We start from the raw sequence: 23,743 nt of genomic DNA on the forward strand, positions 1-23,743 counted from the left end.
TGGACTGCCTGGAGGGAGGGCTCCAGCTAGCTTATGATAGTGTAACAGGCAAATCGTACACAGTCATTGTATTGTTTTGTGGAAAATAATCTAGTTGGAAATTTCTCAGAATGAAGAATGTAAAACGATTTATTTATAAATTCTCCCTTCCAGCATAAAACATATTCACATTCTGACACGTAGTTATGAGTTTAATTTTAGAATTTTTAAACAGGTCGCAGTTGTATGATTATACTCTTGACATTTTTTTTTATTAAAAAAGAAGGCAACTGAAGATTAGATTTGAAGGAATTAGACAACAATTCTACGTGATCGTGATTCGCTCAGTGAACCAACTGACATAAGAAAGACTTCAATGCTTCATTTGCATTTGCTTCTTCCTTGGACGTGTAAATATGAAGCGAGCTTCAGTTTTAACAGCAACTATCGATCTACAGCGAACAAAGTTTTAAGGAAAAAATATCGTGAGAATAGCTTTTAAGCCTGTTCTTCCTGTTATTCCTTAATTATGCCCTTAATGTTAATTTTATACATGTTATTGTAAATTATAGTTTATATAATTAAAAAGACAAAACTATACGGCTTGACCTTATCAAAATAGTTCATGTTCTGGTTTCACTTTCAACTTTATTTGATGACCATCAACTTACAACAACCGTTCTTAATTACCAATTAATTGTGTAATTAAACAATTAAAACAATTAAAACAATTAAAACAATTAAAACAATTAAAACAATTAAAACAATTAAAACAATTAAAACAATTAAACAAACAATTAAATTAATTGTTTTGTTTAATTGGTTTTTCAATACACTTATACAAACATATATCTCTATACCTACAAATACCACAGTTCCATTCGAAGATTGTTGAATAAGCAAAAACTCAAAGTAAGAGAATCAAAGACATTTAGAAATTTACTCATCAGTTATTAGTTTACATAACAATCAATTTATCTTTTTTTTATTTATAAACAACTACATGCCAGTGTAACAAAATCAACAGTTTTAAATTAATACTAAAATAATTAATTTTTTATAAAATGTACACTTAATAAATGTGCAGTAAATATTTAACAAATGTGTATATAACATTTAAACTTATTCGCTGCTTTTGCTTTTCTAAATAATTATTATAAATTTATCAATTATGTTCTTTTAATAATTTCACTTTCAATTATATTATCTGTTCCTATGCTTTGTTTTTAATTCCCAAATGTACAATATCTCTACTCTAAAACAAGCTTAATACCATCCTAATGAATGAGTTCCTGCTCATGAAGATCCACTTAAGAAGACATCCGAACAGAGCACACATGCCACTTCAGCACCGATCATAGGTGATGATAAAATAATATTATTAGCTAAAATGAATTTATTGCTCTTCGCAATATGATTATAACTACCTCTTGCACGATGGGACATGATGATCGTTTCGACTAGCGTTTCGAAACGACCACACGAACCAAATGAAGTCCGTCCGTCCGGGGTTAACAAGGTATGGGTATGATTTCTGCTTCACCCATACGGTAGCACCTCAAAACCCGAAAGCAACCCGGTCCGTACTTCGCGCCGGCATTAACTTATGCGAACGGTGTATAATTGCGTCAACGGCAAACGACACGAACCGGGCTCCGTCCCAAACGATACCGTCCAATTACGGTAACATTTTGCTCCACAAATCTCCCGAGATTGTGCTACCACGGCATCTAGGCAGAAGGATAAAGTTTAACCCTTTCTGCTTTAGATTCCTGGTCCCGGGTCCGATGTTACCCGTTGCTGGAGAAGTTGTTTTAACGTTCAACAGTCGTACACGTACGATTGAAATTTGCCACCATGAATAGGTGTTTAATTAAATTTACGATACAGTCCACAAATCGATCGCACAACTAGAATCGTGTACGGTATGCCTTTCCGTACCGAGCTTCGTTTCGATTCGAGGCAAAGACGTAGTTGACCATAACAAAAAGCAAAAAAAAAAAGGAAAATAATAACTCCATCATCAATGGTTAAAAACATGCAGGGCAGTGGGGGATCCAAAATCGTTGCATCGAGCGACCGAACAGATGCGACTGAATTTATGCTCGCTTTTGTGCATAAATGTGCCCGAACACATTGTGTGCCGTCACCAATTTACATGCAAAATTTAGAAATCAAAGCCGATTTAACGAGCGTTTTGTAACGCAGTTGGAAATGGCCGTCCAACAAACACCTGTTCCGACCGGGCCGAGTGGCCGGAACACAAATCGGATATGTTCGCCCGATTCTGGCGACTTGCGCTGGGCCACTGCAATGATGGAACCGGTACATATTTTCCACACCTTCGCGTGTACATTCGGTGTGCTGAATTGGGAATTAATTTACTTCCCCTCCCCACATCAACCGAACCGGTTGCAGTACGGAGTTGAAACGTCACCATCATCACCCGTCCCAGCGCTGTCATCTCAGTCAGGTACGACGCGAATGACGATTATGGTAGTTCAGTGGCCACCCATCACTCATTGCACAAGTTTCGAGCTTTACGGTGAGTTGGTTGATTCAATGAATGAATAATTAGTGCTTAATCTTCTGAATTTCAATTACAACACTACCGGAAAACGGGTGATGCGCCCGTAACGGACAGTGCCGTACGGTTGCGAATCGTAACACCTCTGCATCCTCGTGTTGTGCAGGGATGAACATTCTTTCTGTACCATTCTTTCGTACATATAATCCTCGATCATGTCCAGGGGCTTTATCCCACCAACCAATCGGTACAGCTTGGCAAACAAACGTAGAGCAAACAATGTGTAGAATTGGTGGTTGAAATTAATGGAAAAACTTTCATAGCGCCATTTTGTTAGTGGAGAAATAAGGTAGTGTAATGGGTAAGAAGTTAGTCAAAAAAAAAAAAGAACACGCTTGTTGCAATGTTGCAAAGAACGGAAGAGTTGCAAATGAAACGATACAAAACGGAAGCTAGAAGAACGAAAGTGCCTAACAGAAGGAAAGTGCTTATCAATATTTAGTAATTAAAAGTGTACCGTCATAACGGTGCGAGTTGCTATCGAAGCATAAATGATACTATAGAAAAAGGACGTTAATAAAATGGTCTATGTAATTTAAGTATAGTTCATTTGACTTTTTTTTGTTTTCTAAACAATAAACAATAAATTATAAAAATTTTGGTCAAATCATTGAATTTGAAATATTTGAAGAAATAGTTGGAAACATTATTCAATAGCACAAATACTATTCGAGCACTAAATTGAGTCTAGAACTAGACAAACAAAGCAATAAATTACGCCTTATAGCTATCTTTATAATAAGAAAAATTAATCAGAGAACAGTTAACAGTTTTGTAAAAAATAATATCAAAAAATCATTTCTAACATTTACTCACCTCACTCGACCCACTATGCGCTAGAACACTACAGGTGTGCTGCTGCTCTTGCTGTGCCAGTAACTTTTCCCGATATCATGTGTCCAATAGTGCGCGAAAAGGAAAAGTTTTAAACTTTATAAACAAATGAAATCTCCAACATCCCTACCAATTACCGCGATTTCACATTTTCCGTACCGGGAAGGCAGGAAGTTTCAGCCTTGTGTAATAGAGTGCTCAAATATCCGAACGCCGGACCGAAGTAGCATGGAATGGATTAGGGCGGATGTACACAGCATCTTCCAAGAAAGCAATTAATTATACTTACTGGAAGGAGTTTTGCACAGAATGATAAGCTGCAAAATATTATTCAAACATTTAATTAACAATTTACTAAGATCCGGAGGGTCGTTTGCTATCAGACGATAAAAAGGTTTTTGTTTGATCGCCCGGCAACAATAGTTTGCTTCGGGCTTCGGGACGCAAGGTGTAATGATTTTTTTTTATTGCAGCTATTTATTGACAACGTTACATTAAAAAAATGTACAGAAATGTTTTTATTTCATATGTGCAAGGCAATGTGGATGTTTTTTTATCACCGTTCTCGTAACGACCTTCGATAGCTCAGTTGGTAGAGCGGTGGACTGTAGAAGATCACATCAAAGATAGAGAGTAGTAATCCATAGGTCGCTGGTTCAAATCCGGCTCGAAGGAAACTTAACATGCTTTTTCCTTTTATATAAGTACTTAAGATATTCCAATATTAAGATACTCTGAATTTTAATATGACGTTGTGCGCTGCTTCTACTTATAAATCAGTTAATTTTAAAGCAGGCAGTTATTTTAATTTTTTTATTTCAATTTGGGTTAATGTAATTTACAAAGAAAGCTATAAAAAATAAACAATTAGATTGATTAAATAAGGAATAAATATGTTAATTAGTTAGGATTGACTGATTTTTGTTTATTATGTAGGACTTTCAAACCATAAAATTTAAATATAAATTAAAATAATGACATAAAATTTAAATGTATTTTGCTATTTTTTGTACAAAAAATAATTTTTATACATCTTAGATGTATCACATAGAAACATATTTTTCTTTCTAAAATTATGCAACAATTTTAAAGTATAATGAATTCATTTGTAACATTTATGTAGACTTGGCAAAACCGCACGCACGCCAATATTAAATTTTTTTATGAAGGGAAGGGTGTAAGGAAAGTATATTTCTCCTTTGTTAAATAAAAGTGTTAAATAAAAACAGTCTTCCCTTTTCACTATGATCGAAGACTAATTGACCCCGACGTGATTTGAACACGCAACCTTCTGATCTGGAGTCAGACGCGCTACCGTTGCGCCACGGAGTCTTCTTATGGGGAGTTGACTGTTTTTTCTACAGTCAAGCCCCACAATGGTTGGGCAAGGTATTTTGTTGTTGTTCCTTAATTAAAATCACCGCACCATAAAGCAACTTACCCGCCGGCATAGTCAATTGTTGCATGCTTAAATGCGCATTGGTGGGTGCTGCTCGCCATCAAAAAGGCGCTGAAACTGAACGTGCCGTGGACGGAATAGGACGGATAAGGAAGTGGTAAACTACGAGTCCCGGTAATCGTTGTCAATGTACAGGAAAAGAGTAAAGAACGTAGTGAAAATCAAACAAACTTCTGTACTGTCCTGCTTCCCACTCTTCCAGCGCAACTTGTAATCCAGTTTCGGTAAAGTGAATTTTAATTAAACTAAAATTGATTAAACACATCCCTAACACCGCAAGTTGGCCAAAGTTGAGCAAAGTGGGCTAGGCCAGTTAGCATCTGAGATGGGAAAGACATAGAGTACGTACGGATCTGGTAAAGATTACCGGACGTTACCGATTATATTGCAACAGGTCAACAGGAATGGTGATTCTAAGTCGGGACCATGTTTAGCGTTGTATCCGAGTATGTGGAGATAGAAAGAGTGTGCTGTATGCAACCGGGAACGATTACTTAGGGTAGCTACCACGTATATTTCTGCACTTAGTTCCATTTCAAACCCCTTTCCATACACCACGTTATCGCTCGACTTGCGGTCATTTTGTTTTCCTTCCTATGCCCTATCGAATCACAAGTTCTTCGTACGTCACTTCCATGGTGAAGAGGTCCTTCGTACCGGAGGAAAGTTTTAATTGAATTCTTCCTTTGCACAGCATTCCCTCTCCGTCATATTTTTATCTTCTTTACCAAAAGTAAGAGTAACGATCCTTTCTGATTTTTTGTGCACTTTCTGCTTTCCTCTAGTCGGAGCATAGTTAAGGAACGAGTTGAGGCAGACTGCTTGTGAACAAGAATACTCAACACTTGACGAAACACACAGCAAAACGTTTATTTATTTAAATCTTACAGCACAAATTCTGATCCTCAAGAAAATTGATCTTACTGTGCTTCGTCCTTTGCTCAGGCTCTCTCCTGGCTGGCATGTTACCGCTTACAGACGGTAACTAATTTGGCGAACTGCGTTGCCGCTTAAAAATGTATGAAATTCCGGTATTTTACGGATACGGTGCACACACACACACACACACACACACACACACACACAAACTCATACAGCAAACGGCACACTTCCGATAGGAGGATCAATTATTCATGCTAATGAAACGGTGAGCTGCTCCGTTTGCTGCCGGTTCGATTATGCTCAGCATGATGATTATGACGTGCCTCATCACCGGTGCGTGAGTTATGATTTTTCTGGTCCAAATAAATTCACGGATCAATGCAAAGCCAGCTCAGCGGCACACAGATGTATTAATAATGTATGGCTAACGTTACGATTCAGCCATGCATTCGCTATTCCTGAGCAGATGAACGGGACTTTCTTTTATTTTAAGGTCTCAGAACATCTTCGTGCATGGGGATGGTTTATGTTTGGTTGCCGGTTAGCAAACAGCGAAAAAAAAACTTTCTGTACGTAATCCGTTATATGCAATGAAATGTTATCAGATTGCTTCATTAGTAAGTGTATTGGTGTACAGCAATGCAAAGCTTATCAGTTCGTATAAAATATCGTGAGCTGAATAAATGCTCAACTAAAGTATGTTATACAACATTAAATCTAATCTAATCTAACAGTACGATCTACAATATGTTATGGTTAGATTACTTTTATGAATTATAAATAGAGTCAATTAATTGGTTCAATAAGCAAAATGAAGTAATATAAGCGGCTCCATAGCTCAGCTGGTTAGAGCGTCGTGCTAATAACGCGAAGGTCGTGAGTTCGATCCTCTCTGGAGCCAAATTAAATTCATTTTTATAAACAGAGGATTATAATATAGTAATAGACACTTATTGTAAATCCTATTTGGTATATAGTAGAACAAAAAACACTATAAAAGTGGATATTTAGGCCCGGGGAAGGAGGGATTTTTTGCTTTTTATTTACGTTAACTATATGTTCGTAATTTAATTAGCTTTAATTAAGTTATGATTCTATTATTATACTGTTAAGGCGCCCGGCAACGGCGAGTGCAAAAGTCTGCAAATTGCAGGATTTACGGCTCTCATGAGATTCTTGCAAATTGCAAGCATTTGCAAGAAACCTGGAAAGCGCACAAAAATTCTTGCAATTTGCAAACTACTGTCAGTTTGCTTAGCGAGTGTATGTAGTCATAGCGACACCGTGAGTGTTTTCATGAGTTACCGTAGCTGCAAAAGCAAATAACTTGGCAACGAACTCACGCTTGCAAATGTGATTTTAGTCGTTGCAAATGTGATTTGAGTGCCTTGCAAAATTTTGCGCTTGCAAAATACACCGTTGCCGGGCGCCTTTACACTGGCCTGTATCACCGAAAAAAATGTTGTATAATTATACATTAAATAAACTAATGACTGGTTGTTTATATTATCATATACATGCTAAGATAAGACAAAACAACAAATAGGAAAGAAAAAGAATACAACCGTGGAATTAAAATTAAACCTTGATCAGAGCCCAATGCTACATTAAGTTTGATAAACAATAGAGGCCCCATAGCTCAGCTGGTTAGAGCGTCGTGCTAATAACGCGAAGGTCGTGAGTTCGATCCTCTCTGGAGCCAAAACAAGTTCATTTTTATGAACGAATTATTATAACATTATATGATTATATAATAGACGCTTATTGTAATAAATTCAATTAGGTCTAGTAGAAGAAGACACACTATAAAAGCTGATAATTAGACCCGGGGATTGGGTACGTGTAAAATGTGTATTATTGCAAGTGGACTGAGTAGTTTATGACTAAGCAGTTTAATTTTTTTGTGGCGTTTTTTGCGTTTTATTTACGTTAACTATATTTTTGTAATTTAATTGCCTATAATTAAGTTACGATTCTATTATATGGCCTGTATCGCCAAAACAAAAAGTTGTACAAATATACTTTAAATAAACTAATGACTGGTTGTTTATATTATCACATACACGCTAAGATTAGACAAACCAACAAATAGGAAAGAAAAATAATACAACCGTGGAATTAAAATTAAACCTTGATCAGAGCCCAGTGCTACATTACGTCCGAAAAACAATAGAGGCCCCATAGCTCAGCTGGTTAGAGCGTCGTGCTAATAACGCGAAGGTCGTGAGTTCGATCCTCTCTGGAGCCATCTTTATCTACTTTTTTGTTTTATTAAAATACAACGCTACTCGCCCTTTATCAATCTACTATTAGCGAACTATTCTACGAACTATTCAAACATATTGTAACATATACAGTTCAAAGCCCCCTCCAAACTACATCATACACTATTGTTTCGTCTTGCGATTTCTCTATTTGATTTGAGTATCTTGATTTGAAACATATGATCACGACCACGTGATAAAAATAACTAAACCTGAAAACAAAAATAAACAGAATGTTTTAGTTTCAAAACCAACCACCAGAGCCACTACCGAGCAACTCGAATCGAACTGCTCGACAACCCTTAATTTGCGTTTGTGTACAGTATGATATATAACATTCTGCATGCTATTACTGTACGTCATGAGTTAAATAAGATAGTATAATCCACAGTGTAAATCAAGACTATCAATAAACCACGTAAAAGTTACAATAAAATTATTTGTTTCGTACCGTTATTCTTTCATTCGCGTTTCACTTGTTTTCCATGATTCGGGCGCACTCTGGCGGTGAGTTTGAAACTGGTTACAATTGAACAGAATTTGAAATGTAAAAGGCATATATTTTTATTAACACTTGGTCTTACTTAACGTCGTGAAATATAATTGTTCGATAACTTATTAGAAAAATGTCGTTCAAATCAAGCGCTAATTAAACGCAAAATCAAACACTCACACGCTTCAAGACAAAATCCTAACGTGTCCTTTCGTCGTTACACGTACTGCGTACGCCTGTCCTTTGCAGTGGTATGTGTGTGAACGCACCAACGTACCACTACCACTAGCTGCTGGAGAGCTGTCAAAATCTGTATAGAAAGGAAAACAGCCCCGTGCATTTTACACCCCATTGAATGTGTCTGGTTCTTTGTGCATTGTTTCCGTAGCAAAATCATAATACGATCCGTTTAATGTGTTTCCGTAGTGTAAATGGCATCCGATAGAAGCTAGAAAACATGTAACTGTGACAGTAAGGCTAACGGCAACAATCGAACGTGTTTGGTTTTAGTAAAATACTTCTCTTGGTGCATTCTTTTACACCGGGGCTGCACAGCATAAGGTAACGTGATGCAGTGCAGTGGGCGATAAAGTGACGATAGTTGTTTACTGCGGGCTGGTGGTGCATCATTGACGTCATTTGTCCACTTACAAGAGAAAACTTCATGCCACACACGAATGGAATGGGTGTACGAACAAGCCAATACATACGGTTGTGCGAGGACAGCTGGTATGGTTGTAAATTTTAAGTTCGTACAAGTTTATTGTGATTTTCACATATCAAAATTGTTTATAACATTGCAAGCATATAAGGCTAGAAATGTAATCACAATAATAAAAAAAATAAAGTTTCTTATTGTGGTTTGGTGTGTACCAAATTCTGGTAGTTCCCGGGGACTGGAAGCGAAAGGTATATTACCCCCAAGAGGGTGGTTCGTACGATTGTATTAGTGAACTATCACCGGTTGGTGCGTCTGAGTGTGCGTACGAGTGGAGAAAAACACAGAGGCAAAACAATAATATACGAGCAACATCCTGCAGCACAGGTGCACAGTGGGGAAAATGCTGCATTATGTCCAAGTTTGGGATATTTCAACTTTTAATTATAATACACATTGTGAAGGATTGTTAATTGTTGTAGTTTTGTTTTAATGCCATTGAAACATTTCACATTATTAGATTTATCAAAATTAAAATGTTTAAAAAATAATTTTTAAATTTGCTGGAGGCGCCTGGTACTTCATAAAAATTATTTAAAAATTCAAAATTTGTGTGAAATACTTTTTTTATTACATTCTTTATTATTATTTTTCTTATTCTTCTTAATGCTAAAATATTTCAAAAAAAACAAAGATAAATTAAAAATCAATACAACACATTTTACCCACTGTACATCCGGATTGATTCGAATGAAATTGTTGCGGGTTGAAAGTGAGCGTGAGTAAATCGTGACGAAAACAAATAGTTCCACTATCGTGTGTGTCTTTTTTTGCTCCTCGCACTATTTCTCGCTATTACTTAGTAGAGTTACCAGTGCACAAGCAAAATCAACAGGCCAATCGTTATCGTGTGTGTGTGTGCTCTTTTTGTTATTGTTGTCCTCATACGTTACAAAAAAATCATTTATCGAACAAAAGAGTCTAGCAAAGATAGAGTGACGTATTTTCACATTAGCGACCGTGGAAGTGAGCCTGAACGAGACATCATTGTGCAACAGGATAACGAGTGAGACGGCGCACTACTACACTGGCGTGTACTGCACGTCGGGAGGGAAGACAAAAAAAGAACGATAGTACCGATATAGGAAACAAAGAAAAACGAAAACCATCCCGTTAATGATACGGGCGGTTCGGGGCAGTCGAGATTTTTGGGCGGAATGGTAGTGGCCACTTGTTGTGTTGTGTGTTGCAAGCAGTGCAACGTCCAACATTTGCCATCTTACGTCCTTGCTATCGAATGAGTAATGAGTTACCGCACTTACTGAGTTGATTTATGCTTTTTGCATCGTGCCAGTGACAGAAGGGTTTCGCAAGCGAAATGGAAAAGAAAACGAAACAGTGAGTCGTGTCGCTTTTTTTTGTTTGCTCTCTATTTGTGTGAGTCAACTCGAAGGAATCACATTTCATCCCCGGGAATTTTGCACCTTCGTCTTGCACCCCTTGCTCGGAAGAATCCTATCCCCGTTTGCCTAACCTTCCGCGTATCCGTATCCGCAAGGTGTATATCGCTTTCACTGCTGCCCGTGCGATGCTGTGTGTGCGTGCGTCGTGTTATGCTTGCGTGTATTTTTAAAAGAACGCGCTTGATATCCCTTATCGCTTTGCGCTCACGCATACACTCACACGTACGGCAGCGGGTGCGAAGATATCGGAACATCGTCCTGTGTGTACACACTCTCGCTTTGGCACATTGATGCTTACTACCGCACACGCAACAAGCGGCGGATCGGATATACACTATCACTGGCCCTGGTACGGTTGATACGCACACTGCTGAACCGTTCGTAAGTGTCTCACTATTTCTCATCGCTTTAGTTGTCATTTGAAGGAAAAATTGCACCGTTCAAAACAAAACAAAAAAGGAAAAAATACAGCACACTAAACGGTTAGTGGTGGTTCTGTCAGTGAGTGTACGTGCGTGTGTAACAATAAAGTTAATGGAGTTATTAACATAAACATAAAATGTAAATTAAAGTACCCTTAGTAGGGCTTTTGTGAACCAAAAAAATACTCATATCCAAACCGTATCTTAAAACAAAGCACCTGAAATGTGGTTCGTTCGTCTGTGGTGTGCTTTCGTGGCGTAATTTTCACTTAACCTGTAGCTTCTAACAAGTGGAATTGTGCGTAAAAACAGGGTTTCAACATAAACATACGGCTAAAAGCATTATCGTAAGACAGTTCTGTGGAAAAAAAACATCCATCAAAAGAAAGCTCTCTCTCTCGCTCTTTCTCTCTATGGGAGTTGCGTACTGTTGGTGCATCGGAGGCGCATCCTGGTGGTGCAACGGAATTCAACTTGCCAGTGATTAAGGTGATCCCTCTCGCACGGTATTTAATCGGCTGGTGATACCGATGTTTCTTAGTGTTGGTGATATTGATACACACCACCCTGGGACCGACGGACGGTGAATGTCCTTGGCGGTGTGTGTTACGCGAATTACGCTTGGCGAAACTGTTGCTAGGACGAAGAGGAAAAGGGACAAAACAAAAAAGAAAGAAAGACAGCAAACTTTCACCAGTACCCGGGGTCAGGTGCTCCTGTTTTTGCTGGTTTGCTACTGGAAGAAGGTACGGTATTACATTACAGTTTGATAATGCGTTGCTGCTAGTCTAATTATGTGTTGCTATCGGGGTTGTTTTTTTTTGTTCTAAATAAAATGTTTTCACAATTTTAATGATGTGTTTCTGTTACTGTTTAATGTTATTTTTATGTTTTTATTCCTTTCGTTTAGATACTTTTTTTAGACTTTCGTTATTTAGAATTTTAGAAATTTCTAAGGCCCTATCTGAATAAAAAAAAATTAGAGAAATTTTTTTGATAAATTCGTTGAAAAATTCAGTTTAATATTTCAATCTATTACGATAAAATAAAATTCCAATAAACGAACTTTATGCTTAAAATTAATTTAATGACATGAAACATAAAATTGCATTCGAATCTTCAATTCGAAAAAAATCAATACATAAAATCAACACACTCAAGCAAATTTAAATCTACCATTTTTGCAACACAAGGGCACAATGTTTCTGAACTTTCAAGCAATAGGGGGAAAAAAAGCAACAATTTAATCAATAACAAAAATATTTCTACCAGCAACATCTACAAAACAATCACCGTGCACCATTGTTGATGGTACGGCCTTCTTTACCAATGCAAATCTAATCTCAAACTCTTACGTCTGTTATCGTTTGTCCGCATCCATGTAGGATCCCATGCAGGATCTAAAGGTGGGGATGGGGGAGAAAAAACGAGACCAAAACTTCGTTCCATTTCCCTCCCATTTTGAAATGGATAAACCGTACCCAGACATGGGGTGGTGGTGCTGGTGGACAGTGTTGCAAGTCTGTCCTTTGTGTGTTGCGCATGGACGCAATTGTCACCCTGTTGCTGGCCGGTTTGCTTGGCCCTTGTATAGGCTTTGGTGGTGGTGTCACACTTGTCACTGGATCGGTGCCGATTATCCTACCAGTAAAGCGAATCAATATCTCGGCTATGGCAGCATCACCAGGCACCAGCATATTGGTAAAGGCGTGTATGATGAGGGCAGGCGCTTCTGTTCGCTCCATACAAATACACAATCACCTTTTCGGTATAAGGCATTCTTAGGGCACTGAATGCTCACCCGGAGTGTTTCACTAAATCGGTACGGTTCAGCAGAGGGATAGGGTTAAAAATAAAGATCCCACCTATTCTACCGTGCTAGCTCCTACTGCTGTAATCGTTCCACACCAGCGCCGTACGTTCCGAGTTCGCTTTCTGATGGGAAAAGACACGCTCGATGGTGGCATCTAATCGATTGACTTCTGGGTCGAACCCCTTTTTGGCTAAAGAGCGAGTTTGCCCGAGCACTTACCGATCCGGGGGGCTTTTGATGTCTCTATTTGGGATGGTTGGGTGAGTTTGTTGCGTTTTTATTTTTTATTTTAGAGACGTTTTTACTCGTGTGGATTTTTTTTGTTCGCTTCGTTACGTTGATTTTCACACTTCTCGATTGAAGGTGGAAAACATTTCCCTAAAATAACATTCTTTACGTGACTTTAACCCATAGTACGATAGAAGAAAGGTTGGGTGGTGATTTTTACTTTAACATTTTCCCACTCCTCTCCACCGCAAAAACCGGCAACGTGAAACGCACTACAAGTCATTGCAAAATTTTGCTGCAGTCGTGATTATTTTTTCATACATTAAACAACACACCTGAACACACGCGCCGACGGTATCATCCATCCCAAAACCCATTGGCAAACAGACGGAACACGTTACATCCGCATTTTCCTTTTGCCCGATTGTGAAGCGCGGGCAAATGTTCTGTTTTATTTTGCACTCGCTACCCAAAAATGCCCACCCAGGCACGGTGGCTCATAAATCTCAGTATCATGCATATATCAATTTCCTCCATATTCTGGAAAAGCTCGTGCGCGCGGTATGCGTATGGTGCTGTTTCCTTCTGCGAGGTTTCCTGCATCGGTTTTTTTTCTTTTCGTTCGATAAGTGAATGCAAAAAAAAAGGCAACATTCGACTCTATTTGCGTGTGTACACACACACACACACACATTTGAGTGATTCGGCGAAGGTCTGCGAAAAGTTCACCGTTATGCCGGTAAGATTACATTAATTATTCACCGGTAGTGTGGAACAATATGGCAGTGCAGGGAATACGGTCGTAACTTGTAAGAAATGGTAGAAATCGTTTGTGTGCACTGGTAAAGCGAAAAGGTAAATTCGGGTACAAATGGTGTACCGGGTGAGAAGGTGGGAGAAGGTGTGAGCGCAGTTTTGAAAAGTGAGGCGGTTCAACAAAACGGATATTGGAAAAAATAATGTTCGCGTAACCGGAAAAGTGTTTGCAAAATGAACATGTTGGCCATTTTTATATTCGTATTTTTTTTTGTTTCGTTTGGTTGTTTATTTTATTTTTATGTATATTAATTTTGTTGCAAGTTGTATAAGAATAAAAAAAAATTATGTATTTAGTAAAACCTGATCGTATGCCCATGAACAGTACTGGCTAAATTCCCGAAAAAAGCTAGCAAATGAATGTGAAAAACTGGCAAATATCAAGTAGAAAAAGAAACTGCTTTTTTCTCCTAATGAACTTACATGGCGATAAAATTGGTTTAAAAAAATCAATTTACATTCGAACAGCTACACAACAGCATATTGTTGAGCATGTTGTATACATACCAGAAATTAAAAGATCTAAAACATTATCAATTCAGCACAGACAAGATTTACTATTACAACAGCTGTCTTATTACTTTTATCTTACAACAGCTACCAGGCGCCTCCATCACGCACGCTTGAACGTTTCCAAAGAATACGATCGTATTCATTCATCGACCAGAAGTTAACAACTCTGAACATAATAAAACTGGATAAATTTTCCAACTCCAAAAAAACCTCCATCAATATCAATGAACCTGTGAGAAGCGCATATTTTTACTATTATTTTGTTCTCCCCATTTATCTGCTTCCTTCGTTCAATGAACATGACATGCATATGGTTCATGACTGGTCTATTCATTCGTGGCTGCTGGCACACTTTATGTGTACCGATTTAGTTTGTTTTGCTTTTTGTTTTGTCGTTTCAGTACCGTACGACATTGCGTGAATGTTTTTCGCTATCGTGCACAAAAGCCTCACACTGACAACGATCGATCGCTTGCATTCAACTCTTTCCAATTCAACATCGATACAGGTATTCAGTGCTCGTGTTACCTTCATGATTGAGTCTATTTAGGTGGCCTGACACTCTTGCCGTTAGGTTTATTTAGCAGATAAAGAGAGAGAGACAGCAAAAAACTATTTTTTAATCGGTTAAAATCGAAACACTTGCACAATGCTCCCAGCGGGTGAGATGACATTCAACACCGGTTACAATAACAATGGGCATCAGTGTATTGTTTGTTTCTTGGGATTCGTGATCCTGTTGTGCCATACAAAGTATTCAAAAATCTAATTTCAACGAATTTCATGTCGAATCCCAGCAAAATTTTGTGTCAAATTGACAGTTGTAGAAGCAACTACTTTCTCTAACTTTAATGCATTTTGCTGTTTAGGCAATTTTTTTAAAGAAATCAATAACAAAAATTATTGAAAAATTTATTTGTTTGAACTAGAAAACATTGACAACCATATTTTAACTTATTTGCTTAATCTTTGTACTATAAAACCACTGAGCTGTCAAATTTTAAAATCCTTGTATCTGCGATTCCACGTATAAGATGTACCATGCATCTCGCGAAATACCTGCAATTGTATCTTATCTTCTAAAATTGGGTAACTTCTTAACCTTCCACATTTTTTGTTTGGCATTTTTTTAAATAGTATTTTCTATTCTATGAATAAAAACTTTTTATTACTGGTTACAATAATATCCTTTATTATGACAATTAGTTCCAAATTCGTTACGTATCGAAATCGTTAGGCTCAATTTCCTATTTAACAACCAGTTTCCAGCCACATTTTCTCACGATAACGAATTTCACATCTCAAAATCGTTCCTTCAGTACGGTAAGAAATGTTTGCTACTAAAATTTGAACATCTAATCAATACGCCATTATCCTCACATCTGCGCTGCGGTGGTGTATAGGCCATCATCTTTTATCCAATTACACCGGACATGATCGAGCGGCATCATAAGCAGGGCGATTTGATGACAAGATTTACACTATACGGTGAAATAAAACTAAAAAACAAAAAGGCAAAACCCACCATAACCCTTTCCGAGCCGATGGTGTCATCAGTTTCAGGCTATGCCGGATGACTTTGCCAGGGTAAACGCATCACCTAGTAACTTGCAAAGCGCAACGAAGAAAAGTTATCACCTCGTGACGGCGAAAACGGTCGGTAATTTACCATAAAATATCACACCCCCTCCCACACCCTCTCCCACCCCCTTACACTCCTACCGCTCAAAACATTTTCCCAATACCCACTTATCCACGGTTGCTCGAAGGCCTCACTGGACCGTGAAGCCACAACGTAGCGGAGGGTTTGTCTAGTCCGGGGACGGGGGTCCCTTTGGTTCATAACACCGGGAAAAATGATATCCAAGAGATGAGACTAAGGAAGATAAATCTATAGTAATTTCCCCTCGGTACCGTACCGGTCTATCACCAGTGGTCGTCTGAAACCTTACCAAACTCGGGTCCCATTCCATATCCCATCTATCGATCCGGGACGGGTCCACCATATCCAAACTACCCCTCCTCCTTTCCTTCAAGGAGTCCTGGAGGTGTTGAAATTGAATCAACCGTAAGGATCAACGGTGAGTGTTCGCGTGCGAATGGCTTCGTGGCCCCACCCGTTAGTTATTTCGTTGGATTTGTTTGTGTCTCCCGACGGGAATGGATGCGCGTGGAAAGGTGCCATTTTTTCATGCACCTTCTTGACCCCCCCACCGACGCACATCACGTACCAACGTTCCATGGACTTATGGGCGCCATTTCACTGCCATCACTATTTTCTTTTCCTAGCGTTTGTTTCGTTTTGCTCAACATCGTTCGTCTTAACCAAAGTTTTTGACGTTTGAGTGAATTTTCGCATTCGGCCAGGCCAGGGATTCTATTTCCACCAGCTTCAGTTGCACGCGCCTAACGCAAAAGACACATTCGTGACGTGTTCACAAGCTTTGGACATGGAAGTTGGAGGTTGAAGGATAGCAAATTCATCCCAGGGTATAAATAAATAGTTTTGCACCTGAGCACCACCGTTACCATCGGGTTTGATGCTCTGGAAAGGTGAGGTTGGAAGCTGGTTTGATGGTAGCCGGGTTTCGTCTCCACATTTCTTCACAATATCAGGGTCGATAATATACCGGAGCAAATGGTTCCGTTACGCCGCAGTGGTGTAGCCGGTTATTCGGTAGTTGAAATCATCTTCCCACACCCATCACTAACGTTCTGCTTGTTGTGTGTTTGGGTTTTAGTGTAAAACATTTATTTTCCCATGAATTTCTAATCATGCTTGGACCAAGAAACACGGTGGCCACGTATCGTACTGTCGGCGATAAATTATTAACCATTTCATTTCTCATTCCAATAACGATTACGAACTCGGAATCGGTGTAAGAAATTGGTCTGTTCGGTTCGAAGGGAACACACTAGTCGGAACACCGGAAGATAAGCGAACGAAAACGTTTGGGCTGGGGTTTTGTGTAGGTTAGTAGGGAGACAACCTTTTAACCTTTTCATCCGTTACGATGTAATCCTTCCGCAGCAAACTGAAGGTCCTTTTACAGTGATTGGTATTGTTCTACATGCGTAGAGTGTTTGTCCCACTCCGTGCATGAAATCATTTTTTATAGCAAATACAGTCGCTCTGGTTCTTTAAAAATGTTTCTTTGTCACGATCGTCACACGCGTCCAGAAAGCCGTTGATCTCATGCAAGGAACTGCATCGTCTTCTTTCCCAGTTTCTACCCTTCAGGACACTGCAACGTTTCCGTTTGCCCTTTCAGTTTCTTTAAAACACATTTACCATCACGTAAAGCATAAGCTGATGGTGTTTCCATTTTTCGTTTGAAGTTACTAATCCTTTCACCTCGAGTCTTTAGTCGCCTATCCGTTCGATGTGGTTTTTGTGGTTTACGGGACACCATTAAACGACACGTTGCTTTGAAGATATTTTTGCTTCTTCAGCCATCATCAGCTAGCCAAAGTAGTGACAGTCTTATGAAGAACAGACCCTCAGCAGGATTTGTGTGGTTCAATGGTAATGTTGAGCTGTAAGCGTTTGCTTTTGGATTCAAGAGACGTTGTTATTTTATCAGAATTTATCTTTCTTTTCTTTCTCTGGAAACTAATGCTGCACTTTGTTTTTGGAAGGTTTATGTTTCCAGCATTATGGATTAGGAAACAATACTTAACAAAATTTTTTTTATTCATAAGGAACAGGGCTTAGACGTGTTGCTACTGAGGAAGATTATTTAGAAATGAAATTGCATTAAAACAAAAAGTTTTCGTATGATAAAATAACTACTGTTTATGAGAAAAAATATATTTTCAATAGGAATTACATACAAACCGTTAATAGAAATTTCTATTGAATTTCTATTTTACATTAAAAATCTCTCACATCAAATGTTTCCCATACTTATTGCTGTAATATTTACCACACCATCCATCACCTTTTGGAAAGAAACAAGACTTTAAAAAACACAAAACATCACCCAAAACCAGCTTGTTCCAGGTACATTTTGTCGATTTCCAAAGGAAATTTTAAACCTTTTAGTTTGGTGAAAAGAAAATGTTTACCCTAGAGCAAGAAAAACATTACACCCAAAATAAAAGAAAAGCCAAACAATAACTTTGTGTACGTCCCGAAATAGCGCGTATGGTTGTGGGATAGTGTTTGCTGAAAACAGGGTTTATTTGTAGTGAGAAAGGACTTTTACTTTTAGTTCGATAACGACCCAACGGCGACTACGTTGAACATTTAAGTCAAGTAAAGTATTAATTTTCTTTTACTATTGTGCAATGGTTCTTTATTTTGACTATCATTTAATAGGTTGAAATAAATCCGGAGGAACTCCAGAGTTCCTCAGGGTAGCAACCTTGGGCTGCTATAATTTCTCCGTTATGTCAATGAGGTTTTCTACTTCTCACCGGCCAGACATTGACAAGACATTGATGTACGCAGATGAAGTTAAGCTGTTTGCTGCTGTGAAACTACGTTCATCTTTAGCATACCCTAGATATGTTTAGTTCCTGGTCTCGCAATCGGTAGCTAAATGTCATGTAATCATTCTCAAAGTCCTCCATACTGTTGGACAGCTGTAATGCACTGGTTATGTAAAATATTTATGGATACTCCTTGATAAAACTCTCAGCTTTAGGCCGCACGTGACAGACATATTCAACCGCTGAAACCAAATGCTATTCAGAGTCACTAAACTGTTTCGTGATCCCAACTGTCCAAAAGCTGTTTTCTGAGGTTTGGTACACGCTACTAGAGTCTAGTGTCTCTCAGCACGGATTTAGAGTCTGTATATGTATCGAGACAGTTTAGCAATCCGATTTGATATTAGACATCTTCGATGGAGACGTGGCGATACACGCTCAGATTACGCCAGGTGAAGTCTTTTGTTAGATCTGTAGACTCTCTCGACTTGACGAATTGATCAGTGATGAGATAGACGCGCCAAATTTGCTCAGTGCTGTGTATTTCTATGCTAAGGACAGGACTCTCGAGAGTTTCATTATTAACTTTCGAACTTAAATGAAGGTGTCTTCAGCCAGGTCTACAATGTTTATGAATTTAGTATGTCTCTGTTCGTGTTCGCTCCTACGTGTCTATTCATTACAACCTTCCTGAAGGAACAGTTGTATCTTTTTAAAAGCTTATTAGACTACAAGAAACAACTATCTTCGATTAACATATGACATAAAAAGTTATACATTAAAAAAATTAAAAACACTTAAACAACTTCAAAGTACGGATTATGGCAAAACTAGTCTAGCCATTATGTCATAAATGATCCTATTAACGAACTGGTAGTCGACCAATTTCATTTATCTATTTTACATTAATTTTCAGTTAGAAAAAATGTTTAAAAAATAATATTATGTACAGAATCATTATGCCTCTGTATACAACCGTTCATATTTACAAGCCTCCTAGTTTCACGCAGCGTTCGTCATAAATCTCTAAGTACTTCAATATGGCCGTCTCCACAAATCTTCCCACCGGATAGAAACGGATCAATTAATGCGTGCCTTTGGTACGAACAATTAATCTTGTCCTGCGATACGGCGATACCTTCATTACGGTTGGATAGGTTTTCCTCTGAAAATTAGCAAATCCTCCACCATCCGTTATTCTTCGCCGCTCACATTTCCGGTCATCGATATTGCTGTAATCATGCTCTAAACGTCGTGTGACCCTAAACTCTACCGCCGCACGGTAAACTGTCACAGGATCCAGTCGTAAATTCTGGACGCCAGGTGAATTGTCACCCGGTCGACATTTGAAGAGGTACTTTTGGGAGGGGGGGTGCGTTTCACCATACCAAGACGGACCGTTCGTTTGGTATTGGCATTTAAAAGGAACGAAACAGTCTTTCAAGTATGGTCAGGTTTGATAATTTTCTTTTTTGCTCATTTTATAATTCGTCCATTGGAACATTTATCCCCAAATCGCTTGATGGGCTTTCGATTCAACCTTCCTGTGCGGTAAGTTCATTTATTCCTGTGCCACACTTCAACCCCTTTTTTCGATTTACTCTTCAATCTCCATTTTTACCTCCCTCGCGGGCGTGCAACATTTCTGTTCACGCACCGTCCAAAGAAGGAAAAACTGGCTTTTAATGAGTTTTTATCGATTCCGGTTGGATGGATTTGTCTTCTAGCGGTGGTTTGGTGTTTCCTCCATTTTCCGACCAAACGTCCCTTTTCTCCGGTGGAATTGCATTTCTCTGTACGCCCGAAAGCGTTGGGAGACTTAAATCACAATTTACGGTATAATTATTTGTCATTTAATTGGATTACACTCACCAGTTAGTGTGCTGGTGCCATGGTTTTGGTGCGTGTCCTGCATTTTATGCCTATTCGATGGTAATGTGCGTATGTGTGTGCGTGTTGTATTGTTTATTTATTTATTTTTTATTTGCACTACATCCTCGGTCTGGTAGGATTTTGCACCAAGGTTTTTTTTTTTGTGTGTGCACAACAAATTGTACCATACAGGACGGCTTATGTATGAAGATCCATTTTCCCATTAGTTTAGTGTAGTGTTATCAACGGACGGATTCAAATGGACGAAGTAAACTGTGAAGGATAATCACGGTTGAGTAGCATGCAGATAAATGCAGCCAGCGCATTTGCAATTGTTCTAGTTGTGCTAGTTTATTTAGTGTGATCGCTTTCCGGCTTTGCCGTACTAGTCGGTCCATCGGTTCAGCAATAGACCGTAGGGATGCCATCCCATCCCATCCGATGGACGATGGAGCAAAAACGATCCATTTAGGTCGATTGGATGCCGGAAGCGAAGTGACCGGTTGATCTGGTTGGTTGGTTTATTTAGATTTATATTTATGGTTGGTATTTTCTTGTCCGAGGCGTTTGAAAACGTTAGAATAGCGTACCGTTGTTGAGTGTTATTTGAGGATTGTTACAACTGTCATGTTCTGTACTGAAAATACTCATAAACGTTAATTAGTTAATACCTTAGGCGTTTTAACTGCTTAAAACGCTTTTTTTTTTGTTAATAATTTTAAACATTTTGCATAAACTATTTTAACTAATAAACAGATTAAACCTACATCACATAAATAAATTAAATTCTATTTTCTACTAACCTTTAAACTGTGCACACTGTCAAGGATGTAACACGCTTCAAACGATAGCTGGATACCAACCATAAGCCCCCTTGAGTGCCGGAAGCGGCGGAACGCGAGGACACCGAGGCTAAGTGGCCAAACGTATTTTAACAATACGCGTGCAAGGTTCGCGGTACTGTCGGCTAAAGGAGAAACGCTATCGCGAGTACTATTGTTTTGTGGATAATTGTATCTCGGCCCGGCCAAACCAGTACCTGTTGCATAAACCCGATTGCAAATTATCCCGTTGCATAATTGCTGGTAATTTGCGGTTTGGTTTGCTCTCATGCTGCCCGCGTTTAGCAAGGACCATCGTTTGCAACCGCACCATGGGGTATTTGCAATCGCCTTCGCGTAGATCCTGGAAGGTCCATTGTGTTGGGCAAAACCGGGCCAGAATCTGAATGTCCGATCGTAATCGGTATGAAATGTGAATACCCGACGGATGAGTAGGCGGGAAAATTGCAAATGATGTCCTATCTTGATTTAATCTTGAGTGGTGTAAGCACAGCGTTGTATATAGTTGCGCTTATATGTTTGCTGTGCAACTATGGTAGAAGTTTTATAGCTATTTAATAGTTTCGTACTTGTTTTGATTATTTAACTCTAAATTCGATTCTGAATTTGTACTAACAGCTGTTTAGGTGAATATATTTTAAACATATAGTTGAGGACAATTCTTTTAAATGTTATCGCAAGAACAAGATAATAAAAGATTTATTCTGGTATTTAATATTAACATTCTAAAATGGATTCATTCTGGTATTTAATATTAACATTCTAAAATGGATTCGAAAAAATAACCTAAAAAACAGGACTTTTTAATTCATTTTGTTTTTACGTCAAATTAAAGAGCGCGTTTTGCCTACCATTTCTGGCTTTCGCTGACTTTAATTACATCCAGCAAGAGCCCTTAGGGGGCGGCCCGGTGATGTATGTGATAAACGGCACGGGTTCCACACGACTGGACCGGTTATCAAATCCCATCTGGAGCGCGCATCCCTGCGTAAGTCTAGTAAGCCAGAAATGACCAGCATGAACCGGATGAAAAGTACTACCTGATCCTGTCGTGTAAGACAGATGCCGCTAACACGTACCTACACCACTGGGGGGTTCGTCTGAGTGAGTTGAGTATGTATAGAGCTATAATCTCTATAGAAGCTACAAAGATGCCTAATTTGTTCGTAATGTTCTTAGCATTTCTTGCTAATCCGATGTCGTGTATTTTGGAAAAAGCCTGTAAATATAAACAAAGCCTTATTCCTATGGCTGACTTATGAATAAACTATATTTTATGATAGTTTCAACCCTTCAAAATCAAATCTTCATCATACAAATAAGCCTGTTCTTTGTTCCTGAAAAAAAACCATTTCAACTTAATATTTGCTAATTTAATATAAAAAAATTATTCAACATTTACACTATAATAATAAAAGGGATACATTTTTTCTCATGTTTTTAATATAAATTTTAAGACTGTTTGTTATTGTCAACTTCATCGAATGTTCTCCCGTATGAAGCAAATTTACTACGAAATATTGAAACGATCTTCTTAGACGTATGTTAGCGAGGTGAGACAAAACTCATACATACAACACTTCATAAATATTTAAACTATTTACAATATTGTACCGTACTCCCATATCCCAAGTGTCCGGCTGCATTCGAATGGTCATCGGGAGAAGGATTTTGCGAAAGCCCGGTAGATGTGGTTTCGATCGTGAGTGGCTCTGTTTAATTTTATCAGCTTGTGCGAGAAGCACAGCTTTAGGTGGTGCCACCCGATGCAAAGGGAACCATTTGCTGGGAAAGGTAACGGTGGCTAGAGAAAGTCGTTCCGCTGACAGGTGCACGTATACAGTGCTTTCGCTAAGCCCCCGAAACGAGCAACTGTTATGAAAATGTGCACGATGCAAGTTATTCATGGGATTGCAACGGAATGTAAAGAGTATTAGGGATAATCCAATGGTATGAATGGTAGTCTTTTTTTTTTGTTGTTACACAGTTGAAACAGGAAACGACTAACGACGGATACTGTGGGCGAGAGCTAAGAGATAAAGAAGCGTGTTACACGTATGTACAACTGTATGTTACGTGGCTGTGTGAATAAGTCGGAAGTAAAAAAAAAAAACAAATACAATTGAGTTTATTACTTGCGGCTTTCTGGTACTAACGTCCAAATGGAAAGTTGATTGAATCGTT

At 38.6% G+C, this 23,743-nt stretch overlaps 1 protein-coding gene and 5 non-coding genes across 13 annotated transcripts in view; 5 read left to right on the forward strand and 1 right to left on the reverse strand.

Annotated features, from left to right (window-relative positions):
* LOC125775215 (polypyrimidine tract-binding protein 1) overlaps positions 1 to 23,743 on the forward strand; it is a 308,123-nt gene that overhangs the window by 31,989 nt on the left and 252,391 nt on the right. For 2 of the 8 annotated variants that reach the window (XM_049445788.1, XM_049445799.1), the window contains exon 1: positions 11,189 to 11,787. The exons of 2 other annotated variants lie outside the window; for them this stretch is intronic. The gene's annotated coding sequence lies outside the window, so the exon portion shown is untranslated. Of the gene's footprint in view, positions 1 to 8,814; positions 9,060 to 10,975; positions 11,001 to 11,031; positions 11,127 to 11,188; positions 11,788 to 23,743 lie in introns of those variants that run through there. 4 more of the 8 variants (XM_049445791.1, XM_049445792.1, XM_049445794.1 and 1 more) reach the window with 4 other exon arrangements.
* Positions 3,975 to 4,075, forward strand: Trnay-gua (transfer RNA tyrosine (anticodon GUA)). The gene is made up of 2 exons: positions 3,975 to 4,011; positions 4,040 to 4,075. It is a non-coding gene; the product is annotated as a tRNA-Tyr (tRNA).
* Positions 4,661 to 4,732, reverse strand: Trnaw-cca (transfer RNA tryptophan (anticodon CCA)). Its single transcript has one exon. It is a non-coding gene; the product is annotated as a tRNA-Trp (tRNA).
* On the forward strand, positions 6,569 to 6,642 carry Trnai-aau (transfer RNA isoleucine (anticodon AAU)). Its single transcript has one exon. It is a non-coding gene; the product is annotated as a tRNA-Ile (tRNA).
* Trnai-aau (transfer RNA isoleucine (anticodon AAU)) lies at positions 7,370 to 7,443 on the forward strand. The gene has a single exon. It is a non-coding gene; the product is annotated as a tRNA-Ile (tRNA).
* Trnai-aau (transfer RNA isoleucine (anticodon AAU)) lies at positions 7,916 to 7,989 on the forward strand. The gene has a single exon. It is a non-coding gene; the product is annotated as a tRNA-Ile (tRNA).

This window comes from Anopheles funestus, chromosome 2RL, assembly GCF_943734845.2.
Source record: "Anopheles funestus chromosome 2RL, idAnoFuneDA-416_04, whole genome shotgun sequence".
In the NCBI taxonomy this organism is placed as follows: Eukaryota; Metazoa; Arthropoda; class Insecta; order Diptera; family Culicidae; genus Anopheles; species Anopheles funestus.